This window comes from Protopterus annectens, chromosome 14.part0, assembly GCF_019279795.1.
Source record: "Protopterus annectens isolate FY-2018-M chromosome 14.part0, PAN1.0, whole genome shotgun sequence".
Taxonomy (NCBI): Eukaryota; Metazoa; Chordata; order Ceratodontiformes; family Protopteridae; genus Protopterus; species Protopterus annectens.
Genome location: NC_056748.1, coordinates 992,072,742 through 992,091,887, shown reverse-complemented (window position 1 = coordinate 992,091,887; position 19,146 = coordinate 992,072,742).

Genomic DNA, 19,146 nt, shown 5'->3' with positions numbered 1-19,146 from the left:
TTTGATGAAATAACACAATAATTTAATACAGTCATAACATTTAATAACTATTTACAGTATTTACATTCAGCCTGACAAAAAGGATTCAGCTAAAACATTTGTAGTTAAATAATAAGTTAACATACAAACTATGATAATTAGGAAGAGTTTGGTTCCATCTGTAGGGTATCAATCAAATTCAATACTTTCCTCCACAGACCATTAACCAATGGCTTAGGAAAAGTTTTTAACTCTTTAGTTCTTTTCTCCATTAGTATGCATTTCTTCAGTGATGATAGGAATTCCTCCATTGTGGCTGCTACATTAGAATTCCATCTTCTAGTTATACATTTTCTGGCTATTGCTAACATTGTCCACAACAAATACAGGTCATCTTTCTTCATATTATTACTATTAACAACATTCAATAAAATTAAAGACTTTGTCAAAACAAATATATCAGTATAGATAGCTTGAAGAAATTTGTTACTCTCATTCCAATAAGGTTTAATATTAGTACAGTCATAAAAAATATGAGACCAGTCAGCATTAGTGGACAGATGACATCTCAAGCATAACTTGCTGTTTGAAGGGTTCATTTTTGAGAGTTTCTCATGTGTCAGGAAGGATCTGTGTAGAAATTTCCAATGAAAAAGCAACCAGAATTGTAAGAAGTTAGTTTAACTAAAAATAAAATGTTTGTTTTATCTTCCATTGATAATGATACTTGAAACCCTTTAGTTAGATACTGCCAGTAAGAATCTTTAGGAGCTATCTTATAGACAATTAAAGTGTTATATAGATATGATAATGCATTCTTAACATTGATATTATTATATAGAATTCCAAAAATCCAGTTTGTAATTTTGGTATGATTTTGAAGGATGACTTATGTATTATTCCACACAGATCCTTAGTGTATGCTGTGACACTGAAGAAACAACCAGTCATTAGGGGATAGGCCATAAGTTGACAATATACTTTGTGTGTTCAAAGCTTGTTGGTTTTCAATACATTGCAACCAACAAAATTGGTTATTATTTCCCATAAACCAAACATCTCTCTATGTATTTTATCAGGGAAATCCCTTGTAATAGTAACGAGTATTACAAATCTATGCCACAGTTTTATATCTAAATTTGTGTTAATGAAATTTCTAAACACATCAAAAATATTGTTTATTAGTGTTAGTGTAGTTAATTTTGTTGTACTATACTGTAAATTTAAACTTAAATAGTACCATATCTTATCTTTGTCAGTTACCAAAGCATTCTTTGATCAATATTTTTCATTCATTAGTATAATGGAGTGTAACTGTTTACAACTGGAAGAGTATCTAGGATTTATCCAATTCATCACTATTTTAATTATAGATGCCTTTATATAAGTTTTAATCTCTGGGAATTTTAACCCCCCTCGTTCCCATTTTCTGATATGGTGAGAATATGCCACTCTATTCTTTTGGGGTACCATAGGAATTTCATCAGAGTTGAAATGAATTCTTTAAAGATTTTCTTTCCTGGTGGAAGTATAAGGGCTTTTGCTATATATAATATTTTAGGTAACAAAACCATTTTTATCAGTTGTAACCTATCATCAAATGTTATAAACAAACTATTCCATTTGTTTATTAATGCCTTGAGTAAGTCTATGGCTTTAGCATAGTTATGCTGTAAGGTTTCCTCTATATTCTTGCCTAGGACTATTTTTAAATAGTCTAGAGTTGAAACTTGGTTTCCAATAATATGATTAACTGGAACCTGTATGTCCTTTTTTTATTTAATAATAAATATTTTGATTTAGATTTGTTGAAGGAGAATCCTGAGATTTTTTGGAAATTTGTTGTTACTATATCCACTTCATCCAACTCTTTCTTAGAGTTGGGTAAGGTAAGTTAGACATTATCAGCAAACATCATTATTTTAGAAATATATTGGTCATATATATTTATATCTCTTATCTTTGGGTTATTACATATTAAAATGGCAAGTATTTCTATGGCCAGAGCACGTTTATATTATGCTGTCGAAAACTCAAACTGTTGACAGCGTAATAATTGACACAAAAATGTAAAAATCCCCGAACATCGAACACACACCAAAAAAAAAAAAAACACCCAAACACAACACAAATTGCTCTATGCAGGGGGCAAGCCCCCTGCACGCCCACACCCCCACTACTTAAATATACCAACTCCGAGATCGCACTACATTGCAGTAAACAGAAATCTCCCCTTATGGAGATTTCCATTTACATGCCCGATGACTTTTGCTTTCGACATTTTGGTGCCGACATTATCAGCTTCGATATTTTCGACCTTCGACAGGGTGAAGTAGACCTGGCCAGAGCAAATAGGATAGGGGACATGGGACATCCTCGTCTAGTACCTCTAGTGAATTGGATTGCATTGGAAGTAAAGGGACCTAATTTGACATATGCTAGATTATTTTCATAGATTTTCTTTATCATTGTTATAAAAAAGGGGGGAATCAAATAACTGTAAGACTTTAAATAAATAACCCCAATTTAAGGAGTCAAAGGCTGTTTGAATATCTAGAACAATTATCAATGCTTCATGGTTTCCTCTTTTGAGGTAATCTATCAGAGTCAATACTCTTTTAATATTATCCCGTGTATCCTGTTATGTATGAAACCAGTTTGTTCTTCATTAATTATTTTAGATATGGGTATTTTCAATCTATTGACCATAATTGACATAAATAGTTTATAATCATTATTCAACAAAGAAACTGATCTATATGAGTTGCAATGATTAGGTTCCTTATTCTCTTTTAATATAGGGGAAATTAGAGAATATCTCCAAGAAGGAGGAATATTTGCTAACGTTTGAACTTCAAGAAAGGTTTTATGTAGTAGAGAGATTATAGAAGAAGGGAACAATCTATAAATTTCAATAATTAAGCCATCTATTCCAGGTGCTTTATTAGACTTACTTCATTTAATCCCATCTATTATTTCCTTTTGAGAAATAGTTTTTTGTAGATCTAACTTAAGTTCCTCAGGAATTCTTGTTATGTTGGGAACTATATTCTCTAACTTCTCACATTCATTTGTACTTATTTTATCTTTATGATGGTCTGCATAATGATAATTAAAAGCTTCCAGAATGTCCCTTATGTCCGAGAATTATTTCCTTTTCCCTTCATGAAAGATACTATCAATGTTATTAATTTTTGATTGTATCTTAACTTTCATAGATAGGTTATGAAGATGCTTAGGAGAGGTAGCATAAGAATTTAATTTCAGTTTTTCCATAGCTAAATTAGTTTTATGGGATAATATTTCATTGCCTGTCTTATTTGCTTCTTCTATTTTCTTCTTATTATCTGTAGCAATTAAGTTTTCATTAGATTTAAGAGATAATATTTGATTTTGGAGTTGCTGTATCTCTGAGTCCCATTCTTTAATTTTATTTTGTACCAGCTAATGGTTTTACCATATAGATAGGCCTTAAGAGAATTCCAAACCATAATTCTATTTGCTTCAGGTTTATAATTAATCTCTAAGAAAAACTGAAATTCAGAAGTTATCCAAGATTTAAAGTCTTTAATTGTTGCAATATATTAATATATATATATATATATATATATATATATATATATATATATATATATATATATATATATATATATATATAGGGATCCTTGAAGTAATAACTAATTGATTGAATTCCAAGTGTATTGTTAACAACAGGGAATTATGATCTGAAAAGGGACAAGGTTGTATTGAAAAATTCAAGATTTTAGAATAAAGATCTTGTGAAATATAAATGATATCTGTTCTATTTTGGGTACCATGTCTATAGTCCTGGTCTGAGAATAGTAAATAATTTGGTCCCAAAGCATTAAAGGTATCTTTTAATTTAAGCATTTCTGTCCATTTTTTAACTGTTTGGCTGAGGACAATAGTCTGGGAGATTTCCTATTGGTAGTTTCTGTAATATCTGTAATACAATTGAAATCACCTCCTAGTATAATATTACCTTTAGAAGTAGTTGTAATAAAGTCTAAGTGTTTCTTATCTAGTCCAACCCCCATACCCAGGAACCAGTATAAATTAACCAGGGTCCAAATTCTATTATTAAACTTAAGTATAACTAAGGCCATGAGTCCATCATTATCTACATGTTTGTAAATGATTAGGGGATTTAAGAAAGTATTTTCCATAGAATTGTTACTCCTCTGGTCTTATTTTATAAGATGATTGAGCAAGTATTGTGTATTCCTTAGGATCCCACATAAATGTGTCATTTATTTTAAAGTGTGTCTCTTGGAGAAAAACTACTTGAGCCTTATATGGGTTGTTTAAGCCATTAGTATTTAAGGATATCAAAGTTAAATCTATCTCAGAATTCTTTAAAGACAACAAATAATAAAGGAACTTGTATTAATAGAATCCTGTATACATAATATTCTTCCTGAATAGACAATAGAATATCAGTTGTTGTATTTCTATTAATCTCAATCCAAATAACTTTCCCCATTAAAGATAAAAGTAAAACAATTGTGTCAGGCATTTCAAAACTAGAAAAACAGTTAAATAACAAAAAATTAGCATATTTCACTCTGATATAAACTTTAATACACCCTATACATGGAATGAGATACATTCCTAGTCTAGCAAATATAACTAAATCTGCTAGACTACCTATCCCAACCATCAACCTTTGTTGGTTCGAGCCCGTGAAAACGAAGTAAAAAATGGAGAATATATTATAAATTAAGAGAAAAATAGTAGTGATAAACAACTAATCAGATATTGATTCCAGTTAGGTTTTAGAGATGAGTTACGTACACTATTTTTAGAAACATTAAACATTTATACAGTAATTATTCACAAATGAAGCTAGAGACATATTAGGATATATATAATCTGAATTTAGTGCTTAATAGACTAAGGAAACATTAGCTTTATTAACAATCTAAATGATTACCCAAAATACCTAAGCATGTCATCTCTATTAGTTCTAATAAAAATTTCAAAATGGCAGAACAGATCAAAGAATCATTTAGCATTTGTATTTACTTGCCCTCTGAATAAATCTTATCATGACAAACTCCCACTAAATAAAAATGTCACGGGAATTGGGTGTTAGCACATAGTGAGTGTATTTCATTCCCAAAAGATGTTAGCATAGATTTTTAGAAATATTCCATAAGACATATTTGTCCTTAATTAACTCGTAAACTTTTGGAATAGTACATGTTTAAATAACTGATTAAAATCAATAATAATTAACTGGCATCAGGTAAAATGACAAAAATTAGTAAAAAACATTATTTATGTAAAACTTACTATGGATAACAGGTCTTAAAAGTGAATGACTCAAAGACAAAATTAAGATAGCGATAGCTGTAAATATCTACCATAGTAATAGGGTAATACTGAAACTCATAACTTGTTTGTTGTGTTGTCACAATTCATAGATATTACTAAGCTCTTTCCCTGTCATAAAGTGCTAATATACTAAAAAGCATGACTTTATAATAACTGAAAAGATGACATTTGAAATATAAATGATATCTAGGATACAATAAGGAAATCAACATATTAAATGCAAAGTAATTATAGTTCAATCAAAATTATTCATACATACATTTGCTAGAATTTAGTATGGTGTTTGAGTATCCTTACAGTTATTACCATTAGTCATAAGCATTTCCTGTAAATGTATAAGCCTATACTAAACACTCGCTAACTGCATAGGAAAATTATTTATAAAGATCTATTTATAAAAAACTCCAGTATATTCACTAGAAATAGTGGCTATAATTAACTGTTTACAAGAAAAAATAACATATCTGTATATATTTGATCACAAAATATAGTCACTATTGTAAAAGGGAACCATGAATAAGTTTGCAGACAGTGTAGCTCATAATTCTTGTAAAAGAAGCCTACTATGCTATATTAACCAATCAGAGACTTGACATTCACAATTAGGCTTGCATATACACATTAGATGTAATGTAATCTGATCTGCATGCATAAAATGCATGATGTCACGAGTTAAGTAAGAAAGCTTCACTTCTTAAATTTCAAACTGACAATCTGATGTTGTAAATCTTTGTTCATTAATTACTATTAGGACTTCAATTCCATCCTTGGAATTGATACTGCCTTTTCCAAGCTCGTGCCAGCCAAAAACTCTCAGCTAAGACCTACCCATAATGCCCCTCTCCTAGTTACTCCAGATCTCATTTTCCACGTTCCTAGTCAGATGTGTTAGCCATTTCTCTCAAAGCTAAGTAGAAAATTGTCATTTTTAAGATAGTTTCCCTTCAAAATTGTTTATTTTTTAGTCACTTTAGCCCTTTCTCACTGTTGCCTATAACCTAATTCTATTCCCTACCTGTTACCTTGGCAACTTAATTTCTACCATTATTAGTACTGTCCCTCACGCCTACATTTGACAGGCCCTTCTTTACCACTTGTGGTATTTTTTAAATACCATCGTTGGTATTCTCTCCCCTTTTTTCTCCCTTATTTTGTTTTTTCTATAGGATAGCCTTGCTGCCTTACTATGTCAGACAAAGCTAAGTTGGGGTTTAAACAGTGTGACAAGTGTGGACGTAAGATGTCTAACTTGGATACACATGTTCGTTTTGTCTACTGTTTGGGCGTGGATCATATTAAAGCTGACTGTGACATTTGTGCTAGTTTTAGGAATCATACACTAGCAGAACGTAAAAATAAGTTTATTTTAAAAAGTTTAATCAAGATACCTTTTTTGGAGGCTCTATCTGGGTCGGAGGTCTCACCCCCTCCAAAGACCAAAAAAAATAAGGAAAAATGAAGTCACTTGGTTCCTGCATCTCCGTCAGTTATGGTACCGATTCAGCTCTATGCTTTGCTGGTGCCCCATGGTGCAGACCTCTTTGGCACCAGGCTCTGTATCTTCTCCCTCGGTGCCATCCATGATATTCACCCCTATTTCGGTTCCAACCTCGGCATCACTGACTTTGGTGCTGTCCTTGGATCTGACATTGGTTCCTATGACTGTAGCTGCTTCAGCACCATCCCCGGCCACGGTGTCAACAGTTTCTTCGGCTCCATCAACTCCATTGGCTCCAAAACTTGAATATCTGCCAAGGACAAGATACTCTCCAACTTACGACCCTTTTTTGGGGCAGAGGTTTAGCCCCTTTCTAGGAAAAACCTGATTATCCTTCAGCAGCCTTCTTTAGATCCACTAGTTTTTCTGAATTAGATCTAGTGCGGGTTGTGGACCAGCTTCTGGCAGCTAGGAGATTGCCCATTCCAGCTAGACCTTCCGTCCCTCTTGGCTTGGAATCTTTGACTACATCTTCCCCTATTTATCCTCTTCTGACCTCTACCCAGATCCCGGAGATCTCAGTATCGATGTCCACTCTGGTGCATACTGTCTCTGCTCCAATAGCAGTTTTTCCCCTGTCAGCACTGAACACCCTTGCTGCATTGGCTCCGGTGGAGCCAATGCTCTCTCAGAGCAGTGCTTGGACTGTACCTTGGTACCTAGCCCAGCACCTATTTTCTCAATGGTGCCATCTATGTCCATGGCTCCAATGGCTTCCAGTCCTCTCAGAGCTCCTCACCTGGAGATGTGCTCCTCAGGGTGGGGTGTGACCCCGGTTCCAAGGTTGTACTTCCCAGTTCCGGGCTCCCATCCTTCCTTGGGTGGGCCTGCTGTCCAGGTGATGGAGAGGGTCCTTGACTCTGCAGGCTTGCAGCCAGCACCAATAACATCAGTATCTGAATCCCCCCCATAGCCTGCACCTCTCCCAACCCTCTATTTCAGGACCCCAGGCATGGGAGTCACAAAACATCCCTTCAAAGGGAAATTTTCTCCGGCATCCTTCTCAGAAGATCTCACTGGGGAGCCACCCCAGAAGAAACGGTGCAAGAGGAAGCACCTTGATTCCCCAGAGGAATCTATTACCGAAGACACTGATTGTGATGAGGGGGAAGGGTCTCCATGGTCTCACCCAGATGTCTCATTTGGAGACATTCTCAAAATCCTCAAGCAGTGGGGAGACTGGAAGTCTTCTAACCCTTCTTCTGAGGAATCTGTGTTCTTGCATGCCTTCAATGCCCAGCCATCTACTTCTGGGGTGACCCCACAAGCAGATGACCTTGTTAAACTCATTGTGCAGCATGCCTGGAAGGCCCTGGACAATGTAGAACCTGTTCCCCAGAGGCCAGACAAAATTTTATCTACACCTGAAGACCATTCCCACTGGTCCAAGCAGTTGACAGTTGATTCTATGGTCATGGCGGTGGCCACAAAGAGGGAACTGGCAGAAGATAGTTCCACTGTCCATCCTCTGAACAGGGAGTCCTGGACCATGGACAGACTAGGGAAGTGGACCTATGCTTCAGCGACCTTCACCATTCAGTCGCTGAACTATCTGGCACACTTTCCTCACCTCCAAATAGACCTAACTTCTGAAATGTTTTAATCTTTGGTGGAGGTACTGCCTGATGAGGTGCATGACACTGTCAACTTGCAGCTAGCTACCCTTGAATCCATCTCAAACTCCTCGATGCATTTGATATCTCACACCACCGAGGGGGCAGCTCGAGCTGTCGCATCACGTATTGTCATGAGATGTAATGCTTGGATGCAGTTGTGTGACTTTGCAGACTCCTTTAAATCTTCCTTCATCAATGCACCTGTCAATGAATCTGCATTTTTTGGACCCAAAGTATGAGACACACTTGCACATAGTGAGAAAGATGTAAAGACTTTTTCTGCTGTGGGCATACACTTTTCCAACCCCCAGAGGTCGTACTCCAGGAACCAGAAGGGAGGAAAAATGTGGTTCAAGAAATCCCAAGGATTTTTTCGTGACACTCATGGTGAACAATCCTCCTGGGGCAGAGGGGGCAACTCATATGGAATACACCCCTTTTGGGGTCGAGGGGGTCCGCGTAACCAGGGCACTAGAGATTCTTTCACTGGCAGACCCTACCAGTACTCCTGAACAGCGGCCTGACTGCTTTCCTCCTGAAGCAGCTGGGGAATCGTTTTTCTCTGCACCTACCAGCCTGGCATCTTATTACTACCGATGTTTGGGTGCAAAGAATAATATCCAGAGGCTACCAAATACCATTTGATTTAATTCCCAGACCCATCAAATGAATCCCCGATGTACCACACAATCAGAGGGAATTAGCAGCCTTAGAAATAGAAAAGCTACTAAGAAAAAGAGTCATCCAACCAGTCCCACCAGACCAGACAGGATCCGGGTTTTACTCGAGGTTCTATTTAGTGCCAAAAAAGACAGAAGACTGGAGACCAATCCTGGATCTCAGCCTATTGAACAAATTTATCAAACCTCAAAAATTCCAGATGGTCACAGTACAGTCCATTCTTCCCTTCCTAGGGAGGGACAACTGGATGTGCTCTAAAGAACTCCAGGACGCGTACTACCACATAAAGATGGATCACTGCTCCCAGAGGTTTCTCCACTTCTGGCTTGTAGCCAATTGCTACCATTTCAAGGGCACTGCCATTCAGACTCTTGACAGCCCCCCCGAGTGTTCACCAAATGTATGGCAGCTGTGGTAGCTCATCTTCGACTACAAGGATTCCAGGTGTTTGTGTATCTAGTAGATTGGCCCCTTACTGCTCCGACCAGGAATCTCATAGTCTGCAGCCTCTCTTACACTCAAGGTCTCACTCTCCATTTGGGGATTACAATCAACAAGGACAAATCTCAAATGTCCCCAACGAAGACACTGGAATTTATTGGCGCGGTCTTTGACACAACATCCTGTCAAGCTTCTCTCTCCCCTTACAGGCTTTTGAAAATAAGACACCAAATCCAAGACCTTCTCCCTCAGACCTATGTACCAGCACATCTTGTACTGCAACTCTTAGGCTCCATGGTGGCTGACATTACATTAGTACCAATGGCGAGGCTGCACATGAGAATCCTGCAGTGGCTCCTTTCCCCACAATGGTCATTTCTAGCTCCCCCACTCAACCACATGATACATCTTACAAACCGTTGCAAGGAAGAAATGCTATGGTGGATGAAGCCACAAACAGATCTTTGGTGTTGACCATTCTGTCTTCCCCAGCCCATGGCCACGGTGACCACGGACACTTCCCTGTTAGGGTGGAGGGAGCATTTCCAGGGAAAGATGGTCCAAGGCACCTGATCCCCTCATGGAGGCCAATTTGCAAATAAATGTCTTGGAACTGACGGCAGTTCTCTTAGTATTGCAAGCATTCCATACATCCCTACCATCTGGGACCATTTTGCAATTCAGTCAGACAATATGTCAGTCGTCTGGTATATCAACAAGCAAGGCAGAAACAGGTCTTCCCCTCTGTATTGGGAAGCCATGAGAATTTGGCACTGGGCGATAGCTTTCAACTGCTTTCTTATAGCAATGCACATTCCTGGGAGTTCCAACCTTATTGTGGACAATCTGAGCAGGAATATCCTGATGCCTTACGAGTGGTCCCTCAACCCTGCTACAGCAGATCACATCGTCCAACATGGGGCAAGCCTTGCTGTGATCTGTTTGCTTCCCCCTAAACTACAAATGAAGAAGCTACTTTGCCCTGATCCCCCCTCAGGGGGAACCACCTAGGGATGCTCTAATGCACGATTGGCCCCTGGGTCTTCTGTATGCCTTTCCCCCATTTCCCCTCATTCCAAAATTTTTCCAGAAAGCTCACATGTTGAGAAGAAAAGTGATCCTCATTGCCCCCTACTGGCCCCATCAAGTCTGGTTCCCATTTCTATGGCCTCATCTGATTCACAGCCCATGGATCCTGCATCATTCCCAAGACCTGTTATCTCATCCTCAGGGACTGATTCATCTGAACCTCCACAGTCTCCAGCTCACAGCTTGGTTCCTCCACTTCCAATGATTGCCAGGCTGCCTGACATCCCATCTCCTGTTCGTGAAATTCTTCTGGCTTCACACAAACCTTCCACTAGGAAAGTTTATTTTAGTAAATGGACTAGGTTCTCTATTTGGGCCAAAGATCAGAACTTAACCCTTTCTCTATGCCTATTCAAAAGATCCTACAATACCTGACTACTCTTTTACATGCAAGAGCCTCAGCAGCAGCGATCACTGTACATTTAGCAGCTATCGCCAATTTTGTTAATGGACTTGATAATTCTTCAATTATGTCACACCGCCTATGCAAGACATTTTTGAAAGGAGTATTACATGTTAAACCTCCGGTCAAGCTCCCTTTGAACCCTGGGACTTGACTTACTTCTAGTAGCACTTACCTCAGCAAGAAGAGTATCTGAGCTACAGGCCTTGAGTGTCAATAGACCTTACTTGATCTTCCACATGGATAGGGTGCCCCTTCGTACTGACCCTTCTTTCTTGTCCAAGGTCATTTCTGGATTTTCCATTAAACAATCTATTGACCTGCTGGTTTTCTTCCCTCAGGAGTACCTGTTGCACACCCTTGATGTGCATCGGCAGCTTCATTGTTATTTGGACAGGACTAAATCTTTCAGGAAAACAGATCAATTGTTTGTGTCCTTTCCAGGACCCAGATTGGGTAAACCTGTTTCCAAAGTGATTTTATCCTCCTAGCTTAGAAACATCATTACCTTTATCTACCAACAGAATAAGCTATCCTTACCTTCCAGAATAAAGGCTCATTCTACCATATCTATGGCTATTTTTGTAGCCTTTCATTCCAGAGCCTCTATGGATGATAATTGCGCAGCAGCCACCTTTATCTCTCATTACAAATTGGATTTGGCCTCCAGGGAACAAGCATCTTTTGGTTCTATGGTGCTCAGGAATATCCTTCCTTAGGACCACCTAGGACTCAAGTAGCTGGGGACTCGGTCCTAATAGTAATTAATGAACAAAGATTTACAACATCAGATAAAGAAGTTATGTCTTACCATAACTTTCCATCTGTGTTGTAGATCTTTGTTCATTCATTACTTCCCGTCCTCCTTCCCCCTGCCTGGACTCCTGGTGGACTTTAGGAACTCCTGTTTAGTGTATTTGCTCAGACAGAGCCTTCTACTATTTTTCTATTACTACATCTATTATATAGGGGTGGGCAAACTCGATCTGGAGTAACTAGGAGAGGGACATTATGGGTAGGTTTTAGCTGAGAGTTTTTGGCTGGCGTGAGCTTGGAAACTGCTATATCGGTTCCGAGGATGGAACTGAAGTTCTAATAGTAATGAATGAACAAAGATCTACAACACAGATGGAAAGTTATGGTAAGACATAACTTATTTTTTCCCACCCAGCACACTACACAGTACAGTTTCCTGACCTCACTTTAACTGTATCACAAAGTCTGCTTATTTACTGTAACAAATGCAAAGTTTAACTGTCAGATACTTCCAAACAGTAAAATAACATTCAATGTCAATGAGAGAAAACAGTACTTTAACATTAAACTCTACAGGAAACATAACTTGCAACCATTTATAAACCTTGTGCTATAAAACATACAAGCATATAACTGTCAGAGAGACCCAATTTATGGCAAAAGCCAGAACAGCTTTTTGTTCACACAGGTACCAATATATATTCTGAAACAATCAGAAGTTATAAATATTAAAGAAACTAGTTAATATATACTAAAACATAGATATGCCCTGTTATCCCATGTATCTAAAACAGTTTTGATAAATTAATCTAAGCAGTGACTATGCCTGTGTAATAACTCAGAAGAACATTTAGCAGGGCAAAGGGCTAAATATTATTTGAAATAAAGCATGTCATCTTAAGGTCATAAAAGCAAAGATAGCTTACTGTTCAATTATATCACTCAGTAAACCACTAATATTATACTAATATACTAAAAGCATAAACAGTTATTTAATTTGTATAAGAACATTAAAAGGTATAGAAATGCAAAAGAAAGAAAAGCAATAAGAAAAATATTGTCATGACATACCTTACTTGAAAATTTAGCAAGTATAAAACAAATTAAAGTCCAGTTGCAGTAGATGCTTTGAGAGATTTAGTGGGAACAGCAATCTTTGACTCAGTTTTTTGTTTTTTCTTTTTAACATCAGTCCAAGAAGATTTATCAGTAACTCTCTTCAGAGATGCAGGTGCCCATTCCATATCTTCAGGTAAGGAAATAATGTTACAGTTTTTAATAAAGGCAGTGCCTTCCTCTAGGGCATTAAATGATCTAATTTCATTCTGATATAGAATTTTTATTCTGGCAGGAAAGACAAGCTGAGTTTTGCTGTTATTCTGCTTTAACACTTTTATTAATGGCCAAGCTTTATTCCTCTGTTCCAAAATCCTGGTAGAATAGTCATTATCAAACCTAATTGGGTTTTGATTAAATTTTAATGGACTTTTCCTCCAGGCAGATTTTAGAACCAACTCCTTGTCCGGATAAGATAGAAACTTTATGACTACTGATCTGGGAGGAGTAGAGGAGGATGCTGACACTGGCTTTCCTAAAGCTCTATGAGCCCTTTCCATACCAAAGGACAGACCCTCCTTTAAATCTAAAATCTCTGAAATCCAGGTATTCAGAAAAAAAAATTATATCTTCTCCTTCAGCTCTCTCAGGGATGCTAAAAATCCTTATATTTGACCTTCTCTCCCTGTTTTCCAAGTCATCCACTTTATTGAGAAGCCAAATGTTTTGTTTGATGAGAAAATCTTTCTGGCTTTTTTATTCCTTAAGTCTTCCATCAAGATCATTCAGGGATGCTTCTAAGTGTGTTATTCTGGATTGATGCTGCTGTATAAGTTCCTTGAGAGAATCTGTGTGTTTCTGACAATTTTCCTTGAGGTTTTGTAAATTATCCTTAAAATCATCCATTTTTAGTGAGAGTTCTTGTAGAGCAGATGTCACAAGTTGCATTTCTTTTTTTAAAGCCATGTCAGAATGAGAAGTCTTCGAAGTGCTCATCTCCACAAATGATATATTCTCCTTTATAATTTGACGAAAAAAAACTTTCCTAAGTTCACCAAAGTTACTAGTAATATAGTTTATAGTTTCATCTATCAATTCTAAGTATTTTTGCTAAAATAAAATAAGTTATTTCCTGTTATTTTATACTAGTTTCATGGAGTTCTGAAAAACTGCTGCTATCAGTTGGCCATCTTGGCTCTGCCCCCCTGTTTTTCACTGCTTGAGGGCATTGATCCAAAGCATTAGAGAATGATAATGTTTTAATAAAAAGGCTTGTATTATCATTTTATTAATTTACTTTGATAAATTTTGTATAAACCCATCATTTCCTACTATGATTTACATGTGCATGTATTTCACAGAGGAAATTTTACTAGTTAGAAACATAATGTATAAATTCAACTTTGGTACTTGTGATTATTTGTGTCTTATTTATATGAATAATAGAAACATGTTACAAATGCAGATTAAATATATTTAAATGCTATTGCAAGTGATGAGATATGTAGGAGATTTGTCATTGCATGCATTTATCGTATTTTGAAAATTTTGTTAAAATTCTTCTCTGGTACAGTTGGTTGAATTATGTAACTGTCAAACTCCAGGAAATTGAACATTACATAATTCACGGAGTTTTTTTCAATTTCTTCATGGCTGTGAAATCCTGGAGTTTAGTACATTTCATTACAGTGTTGTGGTGAGTCCCCCATGTAATCCATGTTTTTTAGTGATTGCAAATGTAATGTTTTCACTTTAGTTAGATTATTTGTAATAGAAATGAATGTAATCGCTGATGATAATGTTCAATTTTTGTTTTTTCAAATAATCTCTTTGACGATTATTCTTTATATAATCGTATATGTATGTGTATATATAAAAATACACACACACATACTTGTTACAAATGCAAATGTGTGTGTATATATATATATATATATATATATATATATATATATATATACATATATATATATACACACACACACACACACACACACACATATATATATATATATATATATATATATATATTGCATACATACACACACACACATGCACAGTTAAAAATTACAGATCCAAAATCAAATGAAACAGAGTCCAAACTGGCCATAATCTTTTATTATAAAACGTAAGCGCTTTCAGATAAAAAAAAACAGACAAACTTCACATAACCATGACAGTCTTTAAATACTAAAACAATTTTAAAAACAACCAGTCTCTTTCTATACTTGACCTGCCTTTTCTTTAGGGCTGGTTTTAAAGGTACAGGACTATTTAACCCAGGTGGGGTATCAGCAGCCAATTGTATGATCCATCTTAATTCTGCATACTCTGTATCATTAACAATGCCCCCCTTTTTTCATCTGTGCAACATGCAGAACCATAAAAACAAAAGTGGGATCTGGAAAGCTAGAAACATGTTGATATAATGCATTGTGTTTATCCTTCTGTCTAATGGATGACAAGTGGTGCAGTATTCTTGTTTTTAACTTACAATTAGTTTTTCCAACATAAAAACTCGGACATGGCTTACAGCATGCCAAGTAAACCACATTATCTGTATGGCAATCTGCATAAAACTCAAATGTATATTTTTTATTTGTAACAGGATGTGTAAAATAATTTAAACCATTCACATTTGAACATGCTTTACAATGCCTTCAGGGAAAGGTCCCTGTTCTCATATGTGCAGAGGAAACATTGTTAGCCTTCTTATTTTTAACCCAGGTTCTATATTATCATATGATGAGGTTGTATCATGTGATTTTAAATTGTTATATAAGTGGATTGAAGTCATTAAGTGTAGATGTTACACTGAAGAAAGACTATGCCTGAAAGCTTTGCATTCTTGTGTTTACTAATATCTTATTATTTTATTAACCTGTGTTTGAGACTTTTTTGGGGGCTGAGTTTTGTTTTGGTTTTTACTTGTTTTTCTTTGAGCCAGGTTAACCACTATTCTTTATTTTTGGTTGAAATGCAAAAAAATATATAGCTGATTAAACAGTATGACTTCCAAATTCACATTTATATCCTTTCTTCCTAATTGCATTATTACCCTATCACAAGCAAACATAAAAATTGTCCATGAATATTACTTTAGATTTTCTGCTAAGGCATAATCCCCCCACCCTAGGTATTATTAAACACAATGTAAAGAAGACTGTAGGGGTGAATGATTTGTAGGTACGAATTTGGTTCATTAGCAGTGATTAATATGTATTTGATGAACCTTTCTAATTTTTTTTCTTAACTGTAGTGATATATGTGTACATAAAAATATTCCAAAAATTCTCATGAAGAATGATAATGCAAGAGAAATATCTGGTAATGGTACAAACCACTGTGGCATTATATTCATGCATAATAGAATGCTTACTGAACAGAAAACATTTAACAAATACATGTATAGAAAGCTTAAGCACAAAAATCTCTAATTATGCTCTCTTCAGAGTACTTCTACAGAAATATCACATTCGATTAATTCACACAAGAACAGCAGCTGGCCTGTGCATATAACTCTAATAACATATATTTAGTAAGCCACTGCAAAGTTGTTAGGAAAAGAGAAGCTCTCCTAATCAGATAGCAGCTGTTTCACATCACAGTGTTTGGTGTGTTTTTGAGACTTCTAGAAGAAAATATCAGAAACAGTTCCTAAATGCCAAAGTAAGTCACATGCAAGCAATAATTCACAAAAGAGTCTGCGTTATTTTCTAAATAATGCACTCCAATGGGTGTTCTGAGGCCTGATGCTGCAGGCAATGGACCTCTACACCCCTGGAAGGATGTTATTTACACAATGACACACACCCTGGAGGGCATTATTGTGCTTAGAGAATAAGCTATCTGTTAAATTGTTTTTTTTTAATTAATACATATTTTTGTATATATTTATGATGTAAAATAGTTCTTCTGCCTAATGATTCAAATTTTCTGTATTATATGTAATTGTTTCTGGAAGAAGTATTTCACATCCAAAATATAAGTTATGTAATTATTTAATGTCTACACACACACACACACACACACACACACACACACACACACACACACACACACACACACACACACACACACACACACACACACACACACAAAACATATTCAGAAGCACAGACATACAGACTCACATATGTGCCTAGAAAACCAAACACACATTCAGAAACACAGACAAACACATATACACAGATGAACAAACCAAATAAAAACACTAACTGAAAACTATTTAAAAGTGAGAAAGAACCACACTGAACCACAAAAAAATTAAGTAAGCGCTTTTGTTTACTGATATTAGCAAACTTCATCAGACAAAACAATCACATATTACAAATCTTATATAAGCTTTCAAATAATGACATCACTACTCAATTAAGAGAACCAAGCCTCTATTTAAAGTGCTATAACCTTAATAAATATAATGACCCGTATACACACTAATATAAAAATAAATCACTATAATATTAATTTACAATAGAAAAAAATTAAAGTAAAATCAAATAATAACATAAGTCCTGTACATATATATAAAATTCATAATAAATATGAAAAAATAATATATGTATATTCATCTGGTAAGAGCCCTCATTTTAAGAATGCTACTGATAGAAACAGAATCGTTCAAGCCTGGGGGAACCAAGGCATTTAATTTCAGTTGCCATATCAGCTCTTTCTCATCCAACTTTAAATACATTGATCCAACTCAGTTTAGCCATATCAAAGTTAGAAGGAACATAAAGCTGGTTGGAATCAGACACTACAATATTAGAACCTATAACAAGTTCATTTCCCTTATTTTTGAGTTTTATTACCACCTTTTCAGTGGATGCTCCCTTACTTAAATCCATCATATTTAAGAATTGGTGTTTCCTTTTGGATGGCAATCTGGTTAGAAATAGTGTGGGAGACTCCCCCTGTATAGTGTTTAGGAAGGGTAGGAACCGGAAAATGTCTCTTGAGAATAGAGCCTTGAAATATCATCTACCACATTGTGGCATGTTTAAATGTGAGGCTTGTCATTGGTGTAAATACATCAAAGTTGGCAATTGTTTTGTTATTCATGACAAAAAATATTACATTAAAGGCAAGTTCAACTGCAACACAAGAGGGGTTGTTTATCTGGGTTCTTGTATAAATTGTCCTGCTTTTTATATGGGTAGAACAGAAAGACCCCTCAAAAATAGAATTTATGAACATGTGTATGCAATGGAGAAAATTAACTTGAATAATGCTTTTGCCAGGCATATTAAATCTTGCCCCACACATAGTTTTGTGTTTCATGCCATTGAAAAAATTGTTGATAATATTAGGGGTGGACCAATGGATTTAAATTTGGAAGAGAAAGAGCTGATATGGCAACTGAAATTAAATGCCTTGGTTCCCCCAGGCTTGAACGATTCTGTTTCTATCAGTAGCATTCTTAAAATGAGGGCTCTTACCAGATGAATATACATATATTATTTTTTCATATTTATTATGAATTTTATATATATGTACAGGACTTAAGTTATTATTTGATTTTACTTTAATTTTTTCTATTGTAAATTATTATTATAGTGCTTTATTTTTATATTAGAGTGTATATGGGTCATTATATTTATTAAGGTTATAGCACTTTAAATGGAGGCTTGGTTCTCTTAATTGAATAGTGATATCATTATTTGAAAGCTTATATAAGATTTGTAATATTTGATTGTTTTGTCGGATGAAGTTTCCTAATATCAGTAAACGAAAGTGTTTACTTAATCTTTTTGTGATTCAGTGTGGTTCTTTCTCCGTTTTAAATAGTTTACATATACATAGATGAAAACAAACACACCACACACAACACATTCAGAAGCACAGACATACAGACACACACACATATGTGCCTAGAAAAACAGACATACACACATTCAGAAACACAGACAGACACATATACATAGATGAAAACAAACACACACACATACACACACACACACAAACACACACACACACACACACACACACACACACACACACACACACACACACACACACACACACACACACACACCAAACAGCCACTATATTATTGGAAAAATGATATAGCTAATGAATAAAAAAAAAACTCAAGGCATTTCAACTGTTGTTGCCCCATCCTTCCCCTTAATGCCTGTCATTTTCCAGCTTTATGTTACGCACGTCTTTTTTTAACTAAATTGCTGAACCTTAAAGTCTATCAAAATTTGCAGACATTAAGAGTTTCATAACTCTTAACGTTTAATCAGTCTCTATTGATGGCTACCTGC